This window comes from Podarcis liolepis (assembly GCF_965112155.1).
Source record: "Podarcis liolepis genome assembly, chromosome: 6".
NCBI lineage: Eukaryota > Metazoa > Chordata > Lepidosauria > Squamata > Lacertidae > Podarcis > Podarcis liolepis.
In genome coordinates this window covers 12,664,702-12,684,300 of record NC_139559.1, presented here as the reverse complement: position 1 = coordinate 12,684,300, position 19,599 = coordinate 12,664,702, and positions in this window count along the sequence as shown.

The window sequence follows — 19,599 nt, the reverse complement described above, 5'->3', positions numbered from 1 at the left end:
TATTTTGTGGGTGGGTAGTGGTACAGCTTAGTAGGGACGTGGGTGGCGCTGTGGTCTAAACCACTGAGCCTCTTGGGCTTGCCGATTGGAAAGTCGGTGGTTCGATTCCCCAAGATGGGGTGAGCTCCCATTGCTCTGTCCCAGCTCCTGCCAACCTAGCAATTCAAAAGCACGCCAGTGCAAGTAGATAAATAGGTACCACTGTGGTGGGAAGCTAAACGGCATTTCCGTGCGCTCTGGTTTCCATCACGGTGTTTGTTGCACCAGAAGCGGTTTAGTCATGCTGGCCTCATGACCTGGAAAGCTGCCTGTGGACAAACACTGGCTCCCTCGGCCTGAAAGCGAGATGAGCGACGCTACCCCACAGTCCCCTTTGACTGAACTTAACTGTCCAGGAGTCCTTTACTTTTATCTTTTACCTTATTGCTGGTGGCTGCCAGCATATGGAACATGGCTCTTTCTGAAAGCCTTGCACAACATCAGAAAGTGGCCAGAGTTGAATTTTAGCATGACAAATGTGATGCAACAAAATTTTGCTTTCTCAGTTTCATTACCAAAATGACAGGATCTCATCCACCACCACCAAGCATGGCTCGTTCTGCCGTGGCATATGTGTTGAACTTACGTTTTGGTTCTGGCTGTGTATTCTTTTACCTAGTAAGAACTCATGGTATTGTTTGACAGTTTATGTACTTGGCCCGGCGATTGTTTGTTTTTAAGTGCTCAGGTGTTTGCATGTTAAAATTTCCATTTCAAATATTTTTTTTTTTTTTTTGCAGAGGGACACAGAATCATTTGAAGTACTGTCGATGCTGATGCTTATGACTCGGGGCCAAGTTGGAAATGGGGGAAAGATCCACAACCAGATATTCTAATGAGCAAATGAAGCTTTCCTGGGGGCAAAGGAGGCAGTTCATATTGTGGGCCATGGTGCTGAATATTTAACCCTTTCCCCCAAGTTATGTTCCCAGCCAGAATCAGCTCTCCAGAGGCAACAGAGACAGAGCTTCGGCACAAGTATCAGTTCAGCTGCAACCAACCATTTTCCTTATACTGCTACTCAATAACAGCAGCAACCAAAGGTTAGTTGGGAGCTGCTCAGCTCCAGAGGCTTTTCTTCACCCCCTTGCAAGCTACATGATGCATATTTGATAAACTCAAGTCATTAGCATGTTAGCAAATATATTTCTCAGCACTCTTCACACAAAGATACCTTTAAAAAGACATGCTGGGTTGACCCTGCTTTGGGCTATTTCTTTGCCTTATGTAAACTTTGTTTGTAAGCCCTGGCTTGTAAACTTTTCTTTCCTCTGCTCCATAGCTCATCCACCTTGCTTGTCTGCTCATAATTTGGTTTTAAGCAGTGTTTCCCCCCCCCAAATAAAAATGTTTAGGGGTACAGTCATACGTTGTGTTGCATCCGCTTCATGTTGCGTCTTTTCGCGTTACGTCCCGCGGTAACCCAGAAGTAACAGGTTGCTTCTGGGTTTTGCCGCTCGCACATGTGCAGAAGTGCTAAATCGCACTTCGCGCATGCACAGAAGTACCAAATCGTGCTGTGCACCTGCGCAGATATAGCGCTTCAAGTTGCGGACATTTCACATTACGGATGGGCCTCCGGAACGGATCACTGAAATACTACCCTTCAGTGAGGCCAAACTTAGATTCACAAAATGTTTAGAGGTATGCGTACCTCTGTGTCTCCCCCCACCCCCCAAAAAAGCACCAGTATCAAGTATATATAAAATTCATCCCTGCTTATCCCTTCCCTCTTCCCTGTTGATCTTCTCTCTCCTGTTAAGAATATAAAGAACAGTCTGGCTGGTGCATCAAGACCATCTACCACACATCCTGTTTCTCATGATGGCCAAACAGACACCTATGGGAAGCCTGCAGACAGGACCAGCACGCCATCACCCTCTCTCCACTTCTGATTCCCAGCAGTGATTCCCAGAGACACACTCCCTACACCAATGCAGGAAGAACACACCCATCATGGGTGATACTCTTTGCCCTCCATTAATCTGCTTAATCCAGTTTCAAAGTCAGTGGCCAACACAACATCTTGTGGGATATAATTCCACTATGTTTAACAATGGGCTGTTCAAATAACTTCTCTCCACACACACACACCCCATCCTGAACTACCAATATTCTGGGTGGAATTCAGTGACTTTGTTGCATTGCCATGTAACAAAATTTGGTTGTTTGCATGACTACATAATCAGAAAACGAGTTTGGATTTGATATCCCGCTTTATCACTACCCTAAGGAGTCTCAAAGCAGCTAACAATCTCCCTTCCTCCCCCACAACAAACACTCTGTGAGGTGAGTGAGGCTGAGAGACTTCAGAGAAGTGTGACTAGCCCAAGGTCACCCAGCAGCTGCAAGTGGAGGAGCGGGGAAGCAAATCCAGTTCACCAGATTATGAGTCTACCACTCTTAACCACTACACCACACTGGCTCTCGGTAATTGGATGTGACAGGTGTAAGAAAAAGCAGCTACTTGAGGGCCACCAGTGACCCATTCCTGGCTCAATGGCCATGTTCCATTGGATCCTGCCATTGGTCATTTCCCTGCTCTGTGTATTTCAATGGGAATTTGCTCAGGGGTGCATAGAGGATACCTGGTAGCAGTACATAAGGAATTCATTCCCACAAAATGTAGTGATAACCCTACCAATAACTATTAGCCATGATGGTAATGTTCTGTCAGGGGCAATATTATTCTGAATACCAGTTGCTGAGAAACGCAAGTAGGATGAGTGCAGGATTCCCATAGGCATCTGGTTGGCTACCATGAAAACAGGATGCTGAACTACATGGCCCAGTGGCCTGATCCATAGCTGATTGCGCCCAGTTCTTTTATTGCCTTCTTCTTTCGCTGAAGAGATAACCTAGAAAAAGAAAAAAGGAAAAAGAAAGAATGGCATCTTAAAACCAACAGATGCGGCTTTTTATTATTATTTTCTCTGAAAAGAAAATAAATGAAAGAGTGGATAGCTCATGCATGGCTGCTGTAAAAGTCCATATGCTCCTCAGCAAGAGTAAATTAATCTTGTACATGAGAGGCCCTCTTTCAGCCATCTATTGCTTTCTAAATTAAAAACACCCCCCAAAATAAAACCCTGCCAAGTGAGGTTTATTGAGGTTTGTCCTCGAGCTATTTACACAGCAAAATTAATTTTGTTGATCAGGTTTCCTCCTTTGGTTGACTCTGTGATCTAATTCCTCCCATGTATGAAAAACCAGATTAATAGGAACCCAAGATGGTTTAATATATTTTGACAGCAAACACTTATCTTTAATCTTCTCCAGTTTGCTGACAGTCATATCACCTTATGTATTCCATGTATTCCCCCCTCCCCCTCCCAGCCTCAGTAATAGGGGCTTCTGTGCTAACAAGTTGCACAATGCCTCTGCGTGTTTGCATTGACTCGAATGCATTTGATTTCCTCCCTGACTGATAAGCGCATCAGACAGCAGTGCACAGCAGTGGGCTGGGAAAGATGCTTTTGTTCATCCCTGTTCATCTGCATGACAAGAGGGAGCAGGAACACTCCCAGAGCTCTTGGGACAATCATGCAGATAACGCAGGAGCCTGGACTATCTTCAAAAGATGCAGCCGTCCCTCAAGCCAAGGAAGGAAGCGCCACTGTGATTACTTGCATGAGTGGAGTTTAACAGCCTTCATATTAGAAGAGTAAATACTTCCTAAGGATCCCTTATTGGCAATGCATGGACAAGTCTGTCATTTTCAGCTTCTCGCAGTTCCTCATTCTGCTAATCTTACATTCAATTAGCCACATTTTCCACATCAGTTTAAAGCCCTTATGACTATCCCCCAGTATTTTAGCGCACATTCCGTGTAATTCCGTGTATTCTAGGTATCTCTCCCCCATCCCTCCAATACAACACAGTTTAATTTTCCCTAACATGCATTTTAATGCACACAGTCTCCTAAATACACATTTTTTGGTGGCTGCACAATTAAATCACAATATTCAGAAGAATTGGAAAGATATCTCTGTTTTGGTATGCATATTTGGTTCAGTAAATGCAATTGGGGAAGATTTGCATTAAAAGGTGAACTGAACTAAATGACCCTCCTATTCCAATTTGCAACACGGCACACATATTGATCACGAATTGGGGATGGCCATTCATCATAGCAGTAGGAGTCACATATTTGAGCTGAAAAGTACTTATGGGTCACTGTCTGATGTAGACTGATGCGATTGAGATGGAGGCCACAGTGCAAGCCTAACTTCATTCTAGCTTTAAAGGGGGGGAGAAGAATAAGAATAAGAATAAGAATAAGAATAAGAATAAGAATAAGAATAAGAATAAGAATAAGAATAATTTATTATTTGTACCCCGCTCATCTGGCTGGGTTTCCCCAGCCACTCTGGGCGGCTTCCACAGAGACCAAAAATACACTAAAATGATATGCTTCATAGCAAAATAAGTGTTCTCAGCTCTCAACGTGTCTCCTCCCCTCCATGCTTAAGGTGAACTACCAGTGTCTCATTTTTCTTAAAGTACCCTTGCGACTGATTTTTCCAGAATGTACTTACTTAATTTGCAATGAAACCTTGCATATTTGCCACATATATGGGTCTTCAGTTCTTACTTAGATGTCTCCAGGGTTCTGTCCAGGTTTGATGTGATCTTTGGTAAAGTCCCCTCTAGTGATGTACTTCAGGAGGTCTTGATAAGCTTACCTGGAGGCAGGAGCCTGAGTCAGTGCTTTTAATTGTCCACAGTTTAATTTTCCAGGGCCCTGTGGGAAATTAAAATGACAGCATCAAAAACAAGATGCTTTATAAAAGTATGTGTGCGGTGGGGAGAGATCAGATTTCATTGGTGAGCTCTGACAGCTTCCCCTGCATTTAGCTTACTAATACCAGACCTTAAATACCCCTAACTACTGAACTCTGAAATGGCAACCTTCATTGAATGTGCAACCCTAGTCATTGGGTGTGAGTGTGTGTTTATCTGCTATATGTTCTTATATCCCATCCATCAAGGCCAGCCCAAGACATTTTGGCACCTGAGGCCAAACCACAAAATGCCTCCCCCCCCCCGTCTGAAAAGAAGGACAAGGGGGGAATCAAGTCAACCTTGTTCAACAGGAGCCCAGGAGACCCCAGAGGGCAACCCCCACCATTTCCTCCCCAGAGGTGGGAGAAGACCAACAGTGCCTCCTATTCTCCAAGAGGCCACTCTGGATGTGGGAGGGGGAGACTGCAAAGGAGACAGCAGATCTGACCTCCAAGGAGCACACCACAGCCTTCACTGCCATCGTGGCAGTGGCGGCAGTGGGTAATGGAGGCCGGATCTGTTCCTCCTGTGGATATTGCCACCTGAGACAGTCGCCTCACCTTGCCTCATGGGCTGGCCAGCCCTGCTACACATCCTCCTGCAGTAGCCCAGTGGAATGACGGCATACTTTGGCTGGCTCAGGGAAAACCAAAGGTGGTAAAAGAGCCACTTTCAGTGCCTTGCCAGGCTCGTACCAGCAAAGTGGAAGTGAGGGTAGAGGAATGATCTTGTGCTCCTCTGACTTTTTCCTCCCCCCCCACCTGCTCTTTTCCTTCCGCTATAAACAGAGGAAGTAAAATACAGTGGTACTTCGGGTTAAGAACTTAATTCATTCTGGAGGTCCATTCTTAACCTGAGGTACCACTTTAGCTAAAGGGGTCTCCTGCTGCCACCGGGCCGCCGGAGCACAATTTCTGTTCTCATCCTGAGGTAAAGTTCTTAACCTGAGGTACTATTTCTGGGTTAGCAGAGTCTGTAACCTGAAGGATCTGTAACTTGAAGCATCTGTAACCTGCAGTACCACTGTAAGTACTTTTAACATTTGGGGAGGCGGGGAAGGTGCCCTTGAGTGTCCTCAGGAAAAAAAAAATCACTGTACAAGGGAGATATTTGCAACAGCTTTTGAGCTGGTCTAAAACTTTCCCTGGTTTGTAGAGGGTGTTGTCAGGTGGCCGAGAAGGCCTTTTCCTTTACATCCAAGTCCCTTCAGCCCCTGACATACACCCAATTTGCCCTTTGGGTCTTAGTGATGTTTATATGTCCCTGGACATATAAGTAGCCAAGAAAGACAGCAGGGAGAGGGCATGTGACATCAGATGTTCCTCCCTGAGATCCTGAGATCCACCTGCTTGACGTCTGGGAGGGAGATCCAGAGCAACACGTGGCTTCTGAATTGACCTCCTGGGACCCAGAGGATTGCAGCCTAATTTTTTCTTCCATTGCTAGTTCTGGACGGCCAGCCTTGAGGAACAACTCCATTCTTGCATCCAGGAGAGCATAATGAGAAATCAATTATGCTTGCAGGAAAACTGTGAGGCTTGACATGCCTCAGCATCTTTGATTGTCAGCTGATACATTTTTTTTACAGACATGTCATCTGAATGGCTAAAACGCGGCAGCACACACTCGACTACTCATCGAGGAAGATGGAGATGGTGTCTTTTGATTTTTCAGCAAGGCGTCACTGAAATATGATTTACTAGGCTGTCAGCCTCGTTATTTCTGGCACGTTTCCAAACATGCCACAAAGGTCAGAATTAATTTATATAATAATGAGGTCACATCAAGCTATATATTGGAACATTTAGACAAAGCTGCCTCCAAACCCTTTTGGTCATGCCGTCAATTTTAACTGCATATTACAGCGTATTAGCAAGTTCAGAACGTCAATACATTTTCGTGGAAATGGGGATTTACTCTGCCGATCTGCCAGCTTGGAATAATTTCCCTCTCAGTAGGATACCGGGACTGGCTTTCATTCTAAAACAAGTAGGGAAATTGAAGGCTATTTTGTTGCCTTGTCCTCCTCCTTACCTTCTAGAATGAAGGGGGGGGGACCACACACACAACTCTGATTAAATATTTTTCCAACCATTTCTCCCCAGAGGTCTCATTTACTACTAAGGAAATTTTAAGATTGCCTTTGAACTGCAGGAAATGGTGACACAAGCAAGATTTTAATGATTACCTGGTTACATTTAACATCCATAAAAATTCTCTTGTTTTGGAAGTTCAATATAATTGAAAATATATTGTTTTTAAATTATGCATGCACTCAGGAATTGGAGCAGAATCAAAACTCAAATCTCTCTCTCTACACACACAGCTTGCTCAGAAAATAAGACTCTTGTGCAGCCTAGTTATCAAGCAAAATCTTTAAACAATTCATCTCTGTGTTGCACATGTACATCCACGCACAGAGAGAAAGGAAGAGAGATTTCAGGATAGCCAGCTCGCAGCTGCTGCAAAATACATCTGAATCCTCAGTGCAGAGAGGCCATTTCATTGATTATAGCTCTTTTCTTCTGAGAAGCTAAAAAATAAGTCATGTTCTTACATGGCAACTTCTCCCCTTTTTTTTCTACCATACCTTTTGTGGGCACAAGAGATTCTATGCAGGAGGATGAAGTGTGTCCTAATACACACACATACACAAAAACAATTGGTATAGTTACTAAGTTTTGTGTAATTATATACAGTGCTTTTTTTCTTAAAAACATGTTTAGGGGTACTCTCATTTTGACTCAAGAAAAGCACCATTTTATAGTTCAAATTGGGAAAAATAAATACAGTAAATGGACAAAAGTACAAAGTACAAAGATTCACAAAAATGTTTAGGGGTATGCGTACCCCTGCGTACCTCCGGAAAAAAGCACTGATTATACAGTTGGGGGGGGGGGACAGATAAGGACTCAGCTTAAATGCTTACATTCCAAAATGCATGCCACGAGTAAACAAAAAGCAGTGGGAAAGGTGAGGAGTGGACAGAGACAATGCGGCAAGAACAGAAAGGGATTGGAATGACATTTCTATATGCTATGCCAGAGGTAAGTGAAATATGACCCTCCCAATGTTATTGGACTACAATTCCATCATCCCTACCCTTTGCTGGGGCTGATGGGATTTGGTGTCAAAAAATGTCCAGAAAGCCATAATCAGCCACCCTGTATCCATATTGCCTCTCTGCACATTACTTTCAATAATAACAACAACAATTTTATTATTTGTACCCCACTCATCTGACTGGGTTGGCCCAGCCACTCTGGGCAGCATCCAACATATTTAAAAACATCACAAAGCATCAAACATTTACAAAAAACCTTCCCTATACAGAGATGCCTTTAGATGTCTTCTAAAAGTTATATAGCTATTTAGCTCCTTGACATCTACCAAGAAGGTCCTCTGCCTGGTTGCCTGTAACTTCACTTCTTGCAGTGAGGGAACTGCCAGAAGGCCCTTGGAGCTGGACCTCAGTGTCCAGGCTGAATAAGAGGGGTGGAGACCCTCCTTCAGGTATGACAATTCCCAAAATCACCCTAGCTGTCTGCACTCTGCTGATGTCCCCAGTTTCATACACCCTTAAGAACTTTAGAAGGGTTCCACAGGATCAGGTTGTGCACCAGTCTATAACCCCTTTACCCAGTGGCAGACCTACATTTGAGGGGCCCTGATGCTTGAACTGCCATAAGGGCCCCTTAGAACCAGCAACAAGGTCTGGGTGACCTCCATTATCTTCTTCAGTGGGATGTCAGATCACGGCACCTTGACAACTTATGTGCTCTCAGACTTTGGGATTGTTGAAATATATGCATCAAAAAATCAATCTCCGTGGCTTAAACCAATGTGACTCAAATTAGGTCTGCTAGACCCAATTTTTCTTTAAGCAATGTGGACTAAAGTTGCTTCTGGGGCCCTTCTGGGATTAGGGGCCCTGAAGCTTGAGCTTTGTAAGTTTCATGGTAGAGCCATGCTTGCATTTACTTGTTCCAACCATGGCCAATCAGGTGCCCATGGAAAGCCCACAATCAGAACCTGAGTATGATAGCACTTCACTCAACTTGTGATCCCCAGCAAATGGTATTCAGAGGCACACTGCCTTCAGCTACAGAGGTAGAACATAAGCATGGTGGCTTAAAGCCACTGACTTCTGTCTCTACACATCTCTATGAGTCCCGGGTTCACAGGTCCCTATGATTCACTACTTTTCAACCATTTCTCAATCAATTACAGCTGGTCCTGCATTCATTGCATGCCTTCCTTCCTTATCTAAGAAGAGTGTTGCCTACCCTTCCATTGCTCCCTCTGTTTTATCCTCGGTTCTCTTCATGTGTCCCTGGCTACTGTCCCCCTGGAAAGCAGTACACCTAGAAATCATCCTGTAAGTTCGGGCCGACCTAAGTGTCCTTACCCCTTCGCTTTCCTTCCACATGAGAAACCACATCCTTTTAATGGAATTGTATTTGCGTGCCTCTTTGAAAATGGGCACAGCATGGCAATATGAATTAGGGGGGAATTTGAGAATCCATATTATCTTACATTTATAAGTCATTTAAGTACAGCTGTTGAGCATTGATCTTGTAAACAGACCCAGATGAGAACCAAGCGAAGAAACCAACATCATTCTATAATGCAAAAACACAAAATTAAAAGATGGAACAGCTTTCAGATTGGAGTAGCTTTTGCGAGATTTCGGAAGATTGCACAATGCCAACAAAAAGTATAAAATTACAGTCATTGCAAAAGATTGATGAAAAATTCAGACTCAGATGTAGAACAAGGGTGGCTGGGGCATTAATATTTTAGAATGTTATTCTGAAATCCCTGCAGTTGCTGAAATATGGATGTTTATCTGTTTGGGGTGCCAGTTATCCAGACATACAGATCTTCCAGCTGTGAGCCCCAGCAATGCATTGTTAAACTGGGTATGTTTCCTATATGATTTGCCCATCTATGAAGAGAAATCTGCAAACTGAAAGCAGATCCCACCCACAAACAGGAGGATAGAACTAATGATCAGCAAATCCTCCCTCCAGCCTCAAATTAAATTTGAATTTTAATTTGGTTTGCTGAGTCATCTTCTAAAAAATAAAACAGAGCTGGGAAATAATTTACAGATCAAACCAAAGCACCTGTGTGCTGGGCTAGGCAGCAATGGTGGTTTGGGCAGGAATGGCCCGGCCTTTCTGGCCTTCAATGGCTTCCCCCTGTGTGCAGAGTGACGCCAGCATCTGTTGACACAGAGTCCTCACTTCTGCACGCTAAATGTGCGTGAAGGCTAAAGTGCCACTGGCAGGATCTCCATCAGCAGCAGCCAGTGGAAATCCCCCCAAAAGGACTTTCAGAATCAGGGTGGGCTGGGCTCAGCAGACCGAGGATACACTGAACCCTGAGTGAGCCTTGCCACATGACAACACTGGGCCCAATTTCATACCCTCCCAACATTTCTCCGGTGAAAATAGGGACATCCTATTCCATACTACTATTACTACTACTAATGTTATTATCTATATCCTGCCCATCTGACTGGGTTGCCCCAGCCAACCTGGGGATCTTCCAACTTATATAAAAACATAACTAAACACTAAACATTTAAAAAACTCTCCTATACAAGGCTGCCTTCAGATGTCCTCTAATGCATGTATAGCTATTTGTCTCCTTGGCTCACATAACTCCAACATTTTTTGTTGTTGTTTAGTCATTTAGTCGTGTCTGACTCTTCATGACCCCATGGACCAGAGCACGCCTGGCACTCCTGTCTTCCACTGCCTCCCGCAGTTTGGTCAAACTCATGCTGGTAGCTTTGAGAACACTATCCAACCATCTCGTCCTCTGTCGTCCCCTTCTCCTTGTGCCCTCCATCTTTCCCAACATCAGAGACTTTTCCAGGGAGTCTTCTCTTCTCATGAGGTGGCCAAAGTATTGGAGCCTCAGCTTCAGAATCTGTCTTTCCAGTGAGCCCTCAGGGCTGATTTCCTGTCCATGGGACTCTCAAGAGTCTCCTCCAGCACCATAATTCAAAAGCATCAATTCTTTGGCAATCAGCCTTCTTTATGGTCCAGCTCTCACTTCCATACATCACTACTGGGAAAACCATAGCTTTAACTATACGGACCTTTATCCGATTAATAATAAATAATAATAATAATTTATTTGTACCCCGCCCAGCCACTCTGGGTAATGAAACACATAGTAATGAAAATACTGACTTCTTACCATACCCTCCAACATTTCTTCAGTGAAAATAGGGATGTCCTAAAGAAAAGTGGGGTGTTCCAGGATCAAATCAGATTCTGTAAATCTAGGACTACCCCTGGAAAATACGGACACTTGGAGGGTCTGTAATTTGGGCCCGATCACCACACCAGCTCTGGGCCGACACAGCGATCTGTCTGAGCCTCCCACCTTCTATTCCACAGACAACTGCAGGTACAGTGATGGCCCCACTGCTCTGTCAATCAACACCCATCTGGGAATGGGGAGGCCTGAAGATCCATCTCTTGGTTGATTCAATCCCCAGTTTGGCTCCTGTTGATTTGAGGAAATGTTTCAGTGTGCTATTATTTTTAAAGACTTCGATCCACTGGAAGTTTGTGATACCTACGCCCTGTTGAAATGAATCTGGCAAGTTTCCTGCAACACACTTAGAAGTTAGCTACTACTTTTAAAGGCTTAGTTTTGACTAACAGTGCAATTCTATGGAAGTCTGCTCGAAAATGAATGAGTTTGAACCAAAACTTGTTAGTGATCTCTTATAGTGACTAATAAATAATACCTGTTGTGATGATTCGTAAGGAAATGATTACAGGGTTTTTTATGGTAAATGTCTTATTGCCATTTTTAAAAATATAATTCAGTGATAAAGGTATTGCTGATGTCGTTCAGCAATCTGAGTATTCTTATATTCTTTCTAGTTCCTCAAACCTCCTAAAGTCATGCTCCTTTACCAACCCTGAGAAGAAAAGAAAAAGTCCTGCAAAAGGGCACAAAGGTGCTATTTTAATATTTTATATGGACAAACATAAAAAATTAAAAGCAACACAAGAATGATTCAGGGCTCCTAAACACCATTCCAGCACCAACATCTGCCATGCCTCACAAACATCACACAGAAACCCCCATTCTATTCAGAAAAATACCTTCACCCTTTCTGCTAAATTAAACTGTACTGTTTGATTGGATGATGGCTTGCAGAATGTCACATGTCCATAATAGCCTGGGTGGCAAAAATGCTCATGTTTTGTTTATAGGTAGGTCACTTTTAATAGAACTCAATATGCATTATTTATGTTTGCTTTTATTTTATTTTATTTATTTAAAAAAAATCAAATATTTATGCATAAGGATGCATAAAGATTTTTTTTTTGGGGGGGGGGAGGGAGATCTATCATGCAATACTTCACGAACATAGTGAAAAACTTGTTAAATGGAACCAGAAGCTAAGATGGAGCTTGTCATGTATGAAAGTGTTAATTTACAAGCAGAGACTGAAAATTTAAGTGTGACATCTCTGCTTTCACCACCATGCCATTGCAGACTGTGGATCACAGCTTGGACCAAAATGGTCACAACTTTATCGATTATAGATTTAAGTTGGCTTTGGCATAGGTATGTCTCCTGAATCAGCCAACCCAACCATTGACTGATATCTCCATCAAGGTTGAATCTAATAATAATAATACAGTGGTACCTCGCAAGACGAATGCCTCGCAAGACAAAAAACTCGCTAGACGAAAGGTTTTTCCGTTTTCGATTTGCCTCGCAAGACGAATTTCCCTATGGGCTTGCTTCGCAAGACGAAAACGTCTCGCGACTTTTTTTTCTTTGTCTAAAAACAAAGACATGTTTTGTTTATAAAGTTAATTTATTTTCCCTTAAATTTTTGAACTGCTCTTTACATTATGTGTGACTTTAAAGAGCAGTTAATAAACTGTTGTTGTACCAAATTTGGCTTTGTTTGGACTTTTTTTGACCATAGGAACGCATTAATTGATTTTCAATGCATTCCTATGGGATTTCGTGATTCGCAAGACGAAAAATTCGCTAGACGACAAAAATTGCGGAACGAATTAATTTCGTCTTGCGGGGCACCACTGTAAATAAATATAATAATAATAATAATAATAATAATAATAATAATAATAATAATAATAATAATAATTTATTTATACCCTGCCCATCTGGCTGGGTTTCCCCAGCCACTCTGGGCGGCTTCCAACACAATATTAAAATACAGTAATGCCTCAAACATTAAAAGCTTCCCAAAACAGGGCTGCCTTCAGATGTCGTCTAAGGCTACCCCACTGACACAAATCTAATGGATGGTCCCACCAGGTTGCCATTTTGGGATTTCTGATCTCCTATCACACCCCTGTCTGGGGCTTTGGACAGAACCCAACCTGTGCACCCCTTTACCAGGGAACCCTGAATTCGATCCTCCACCCCAGTTTAGTCTAAGGATCCAACCCAATGCCTCCCCCCACAAACTTGTGACAAGAGGCAAATTCCTTCCTTACCCCAAATATGGCACCACAGCAAGTCATACATGTGTGTTGCCCACTTACCACTGGGCAGGTCCATAACATACAGGGTGGGTGGGACAACTGCTTCCCGGCTGCACTGCACTGCCTGCAAGCAGCACAGCCATCTTGTATGCTCCACTGGAGGACCCAACAAAAGACTGCTCCTGCCATCACAGGGGCATCACCCCACCCCCCAGAGCAGGGCCTCAATTGGCCCATTCAAAGGCAAACGTTTTTTGCAGTCAATCCCACCAGCTCTCACAACCAGCTGAAGCTGCCCATAATGTCTGCCAGCTACCCAGTGGCCACAACTGCTGCAACTGTTTTTGGGAATACAGCCAGCGGTCTTTTGAGACTTCTGTCTGCAGAGGCAAATATGTGAGTTTCACAAAGCCGATCTGAAATGTTCCTGCCCATTCCATGCACTTCATTTTCTAGGATTATGCATCATGTTCCCCAGTCAAAAGCACAAACTTAAAACCATGGAGAGACCTCCATGTCTGAATAGAGACATTGGATTCTTATCTCATTATACATGATATGGCTGTTGTTGTTTAGTCGTGTCTGACTCTTCGTGACCCCATGGACCAGAGCATGCCAGGCACTCCTGTCCTCCACTGCCTCTCGCAGTTTGGTCCAACTCATGCTGGTAGCTTCGAGAACACTGTCCAACCATCTCGTCCTCTGTCGTCCCCTTCTCCTTGTGCCCTCCATCTTTCCCAGCATCAGGGTCTTTTCCAGGGAGTCTTCTCTTCTCACGAGGTGGCCAAAGTATTGGAGCCTCAGCTTCAGGATCTGACCTTCCAGTGAGCACTCAGGGCTGATTTCCTTCGGAATGGATAGGTTTGATCTTCTTGCAGTCCATGGGACTCTCAAGAGTCTCCTCCAGCACCATAATTCAAAAGCATCAATTCTTCAGCGATCAGCCTTCTTTATGGTCCAGCTCTCACTTCCATACATCACTACTGGGGAAACCATAGCTTTAATTATATGGACCTTTGTCGGCAAGGTGATGTCTCTGCTTTTTAAGATGCTGTCTATATGATATAGCTATTTTTAGCCATCTCACCCCTTGCTTTTTCCTGTAAGACCAATTGCAGTCGTTAACAGTTGTCAACAGGTTTACCACACCTATCAGCCAATCACCCATTCCCACCACCCTTTCTGAATAATACCCCTCCCCACCCTCTCACTATATATAAGGGTCTGGTGACTTCTGTCTCAGTGTAACTGGAGTGTGTATGCACACGAAAACTCATACCAATAACAAACTTAGTTGGTCTCTAAGGTGCTACTGGAAGGATTTTTATTATTATTATTTTGTTTGGACTACGTCAAACCAACACGGCTACCTACCTGTAATCAAAAGCACAGACAGCAGTATAAATAATTGCCTATCTGAATCATTATGGGCAATCCCATCTTGCTTAATTGCATAACAGCTCGCTGAGGTTTTATTGGATTTTCCCCCCTTTTTCTTTTTGGCATTTTTAAAAACCCAAAACTACCGATCTAACAATAGCACCTGAAAACTGTGTTGGGGTGGCTTATTTGCTACAGTGAAGTTTTTACTTTAGGTGAGAAAAATCACAGGTCTTCCTGCAATCAGCAGTGACTGCATGCAATGTTTCTGCATTCTTCTGTATCCTTCTATTGATGCAGGACCAATTTAAGCATCACACCGTGTACTGTATGTACTGGGTGGGGATTACATACTCGGTTCTTCAAAGTGGGGATGGCCTTATCTTTCAATTTCAGTTTCTCTCAGTTTCAAGTCTCCATTTTTCCACATCAGTTTGCAAATTCTTCTTTAATCCTCATGAAAATCCACCAGCATTTGAGTGCAAATTTCTCTTAATATACACACACTTGCATGCAGTTTAGCCTGACATAAGCATGTTTGAAAAGCAATTTGCCTAATATAACAAATGTCCATGTGATGTGTTTTGAAATATATGGTTTTTTATGTATTCTGATGAATGCAGTTATCCTGATGTATTCATTTTTCACACGTTATGTGACTGGAGAACTACATCGCAAAATTCAGAGAAATGTTTGGGTTGTATATTTGTTCAGAGAGGGCAAATTAGTTCACCTTCAAAGCCTGATATGGCTTGGATCCTGGCTCACTGAAGGACCCCTATATGAGTCTCCCAAGGCTTTGAGATCTTTTGGAAAGAACTCTCTCTTGGTTCCACCACCTTTTCTCTTCTCTCTTGGTTCCACATCTTGGTTCTCAGCTTCTCTCTTGGTTCCACCACCTTCACAGGCACATTTGGGAAGGACACAAGAAAGGGCCTTGTCAATGGCTGCTCCCAGGCTGTGAACTCCATTCCCTATTGACTTTCTGTTCACCAGCTTTCTTTGCTCAGACAGGCCTACTAACTGGCTGTTGTGGCAGGGATTTCTGAGGGTGGGTGTTGCACTGTGTTTGTTTGTTTTTCTTTGAAATGGTTTTATGTGTTTTTAGTGCTATTTTTAATAGGGTTGCATATTTATATTTATATTTATATTTATATTTATATTTATATTTATATTTATATTTATATTTATATTTATATTTATATTTATATTTATATTTATATTTATTGTATCTCTTTTAATTTATACTGTGAGCAAGAATAAATAATTAAATTAAATTAAAAGATGGGAGGTAAGAAGCCACTCTCCCTGTGTGCTGGAAGTGTTAGCCCCTCCTCATTTCTTGTCCCTGAATCTCAGCTTCCAACAAAAATTAAATATACATTAAAATATCACACATTAAAAACTTCCCTGAACAGGGCTGCCTTCAGATGTCTTCTAAATGTCAGGTAGTTGTTGTTCTCTTTGACATCTGATGGGAGGGTGTTCCACAGGAGGGGCACCACTACTGAGAAGGCCCTCTGCCTGGTTCCCTGTAGCTTTGCTTCTCGCAGTGAGGGAACCGCCATAAGGCCCTCGGCACTAGACGTCAGTGTCCGGGCAGAACGATGGGGGTGAAGACACTCATTCAGGTATACTAGGCCAAGGCAGTTTAGGGCTTTAAAGGACAACACTTTGAATTGTTCTCAGAAATGTACTGGAAGCCAATGCAGGTCTTTCAGGATCGGTGTTATATAGTCTCGGCGGCCGTTCCCAGTCACCAGTCTCGCTGCTGCATTCTGGATTAGTTGTAGTTTCAGGGTCACCTTCAAAGGTAGCCCCACATAGAGTGCATTGCTCTAAGCAAGAGATAACTAGAGCATGCACCACTCTGGCGAGACAGTCCGCAGGCAGGCAGGTTCTCAGCCTGCGTACCAGATGGGGCTGGTAGACAGCTGCCCTGGATACAGAATTGACCTGCGCCTCCATGGACAGCTTTGAGTCCAAAATGACTCCCAGGCTTTGCACCTGGTCCTTCAGGGGCACAGTTGCCCCATTCAGGACCAGGGAGTCCTCCACACCAGCCCGCCCCCTGTCCCCTGAGAATAGTACTGCTGTCTCATCAGGATTCAACCGCAATCCATTAGCCGCCATCCATCCTCCAACCGCCTCCAGGCACTCACACAGGACCTTCACTTCCTTCACTGGTTCCGATTTAAAAGAGAGGTAGAGCTGGGTATCATCTGCATATTGACGGACACCCAGCCCAAACCTCCCGATGTTCTCTCCCAGCGGCTTCATGCAGATGTTAAAAAGCATGGGGGAGAGGACAGAATCCTGAGGCACCCCATATGTGAGGGCCCAGGGGTCTGAACACTCATCCCCCCCCCACCACTTTCTGGACACGGCCTAGGAGGAAGGAGCGGAACCACTGTATAACAGTGACCCCAGCTCCCAGCTCCTCTAGACGGTCCAGAAGGATGTTATGGTCGATTGTATCAAAGGCTGCTGAGAGATCCAGCAAAACTAGAAAACAGCTCTCACCTTTGTCCCTAGCCCGCTGGAGATCATCAGCCAGCAGGACCAAGGCAGTTTCAGTCCCATAATGAGGCCTGAATCCTGATTGGCAGGGATCCAAATGGTCTGCATCCTCCAGGCATGCCTGGAGTTGTTCAGCAATTACCCGCTCAATCACCTTGCCCAAGAATGGAAGATTTGAGACTGGGCAATAGTTGGCCATACTGGCCAGGTCTAAAGATAGTTGGCCATACTGGCTGGGTCTAAAGATTTTAAGAAGGGATTTAATGACCATCTCTTTCAGTGGGTCTGGGAATGCTCCCTCACAGAGGGAAGCATTCACCACCCCGCAGAGCCCACCGCCCAGCCCAACCCAGCCCAGCTTGCTTTTATTAGCCAGGATGGGTAAGGATAAAGGAGACAGGTGGTTGGTTTCACGCATCCAAGCAGCCTGTCCACATCCTCGGGGGTAACGATTGAAATTCATTCCATCCAACTTGACCAGACAGGGCTCTAGAACTCTCCTGCATATTTTTGCATTTTAAGACATATTCTCCCTCCAAAAAGATGCAACTCTAAACATATTCTGTCTCCAGATTTGCATTTATGCATTCATTTTGATACATTTTTTAAAGCCATGATGGAGGATGTGCAAAATGTCGCTGGGTAACTCAGCTCTGGAGCCGGTTAGATTAGTTTGTATCAGGATTTGCAAAGATCAAATTCCCAGAGAACCTCTATGTTTCAATGATGGGTTGTTGCATTACCTTGAAAAGTTGGGGAATCATATGTAGCAGCACATCAAATGCAAAGGCCTGTGAAACAGAATTAATCACAGGAGCGCACGACAGCCCATTGACATGCTTCATGAAGAAGTTGGAGAGTGTTCCTGAGATTAATCCCCACCTTTCCCTCCTACTCAGGAGAATGCGGCTATTTTAATTTAGAGATTTGGTAGATTTCTCCCTTTCTGAAGTCACGGAACCCTTAAGGAGCTTTTCAGGCAGGGCAGAGCTCACAACAGTTAATGATAGGACAAACTTGCAGAGACAGCCTGCTCCTGGGGAAAGGTGAGCATTCTGTCTCCTAATTTATATGACACCTCAAGGGGAGCTGTAGAGAAACTAGAGAGGCAAATCCCATAATCCTGGGCTCGCATGTATTGCTGCTGATAGAAAAGGACAGGGGCCGATATACTGTCTGATGAAATTTATTGTTTTGCAATGTAACTGGCAGAGAGTGTGAAATCGTGCGGATGTTTGTTTTATTCTCCACTCGCCCAACAGACTGTTAAAAAACCAATGGACTCCTTCAAGTGTTCCCTTTTATAACATGATAGGGAAAGTAGATTTGCACAGTTTTGATTCTGAAGTTGAGAAAAAGAAATAGCAACAAAAAACACTCCGATTGTGCACATTTTCAACACCATTACACACAGACACAAACACCACCACTGTTTTAGTGCCATACTTACCATCCAGAATGTGTATTCGTTTTCCCTAGATTAGTCACAAAAACTGTTCCCACCCTATCAGAGATCACACAGGAACTGGGATTATGTCACCGCCTGGAGAAGAGAAGACTGAGAGGTGGTATGGCAGCCACCTTCAAATATCTGAAGGGCTGTCACATGGAAGATGGAGCAAGCTTGTTTTCTGCTGCTCCAGAAAACCTGTGGCTTCAAATTACCAGAAAGGAGATTCTGAATAAACACAAGGAAGAACTTTCTGATGGCAGCAGCTGTTCGATAGCGGAAAGGACTACTACTCGGAGGTGGAGGACTCTCCTTCATTGGAGATTTTTAAACAGAGGTTGGAAGGACATTAGTCAGGAATTCTTTAGCTGTGATTCCAGCATTTTAAGGGGTTGGACTAGATAACCCTTTGTCTCCCTTCTAATTCCAGAATTCTATGATTCTGTGTCCCAACACTAGGCCTCTTCAAGATTTATGATTAACATTAATTTCTCTGTGAGGGGCACAGCAGGGAGAAGCCCACTAGTCCCCCCCCCCCCATAGTTGTTCCAGTTGCCCTCCAACTTACGGATAATGACTGTTAGACGTGAGGTTCTTGTAAAAGAAACTCCCTGTGTGTTACAGAACCTTCCACAAACAGAGAAGACTTCACAGGCCTTCAGATCTGTGGCTGTCACTTCACACAAGCATATAGGACAGAGATGGGAACCCTTTGGCCTATAGGCTTAATTTGGTCTATCAGACCTCTCAGTTTTGCCTGTGAAGCTGTCGTCTTCTTCTTTTTCTTCCTCTTCTTCAAAAACCTACTCCCATCTGTCAATTAACTGATGCCATCTGACTTCAGGCAAATGTGCTGAAGGGGTCTGGAATGAATCAGAGCAAACCCCAACTTTCTTTGGCTTTGCATCTCCTCCCTAGCTGCTG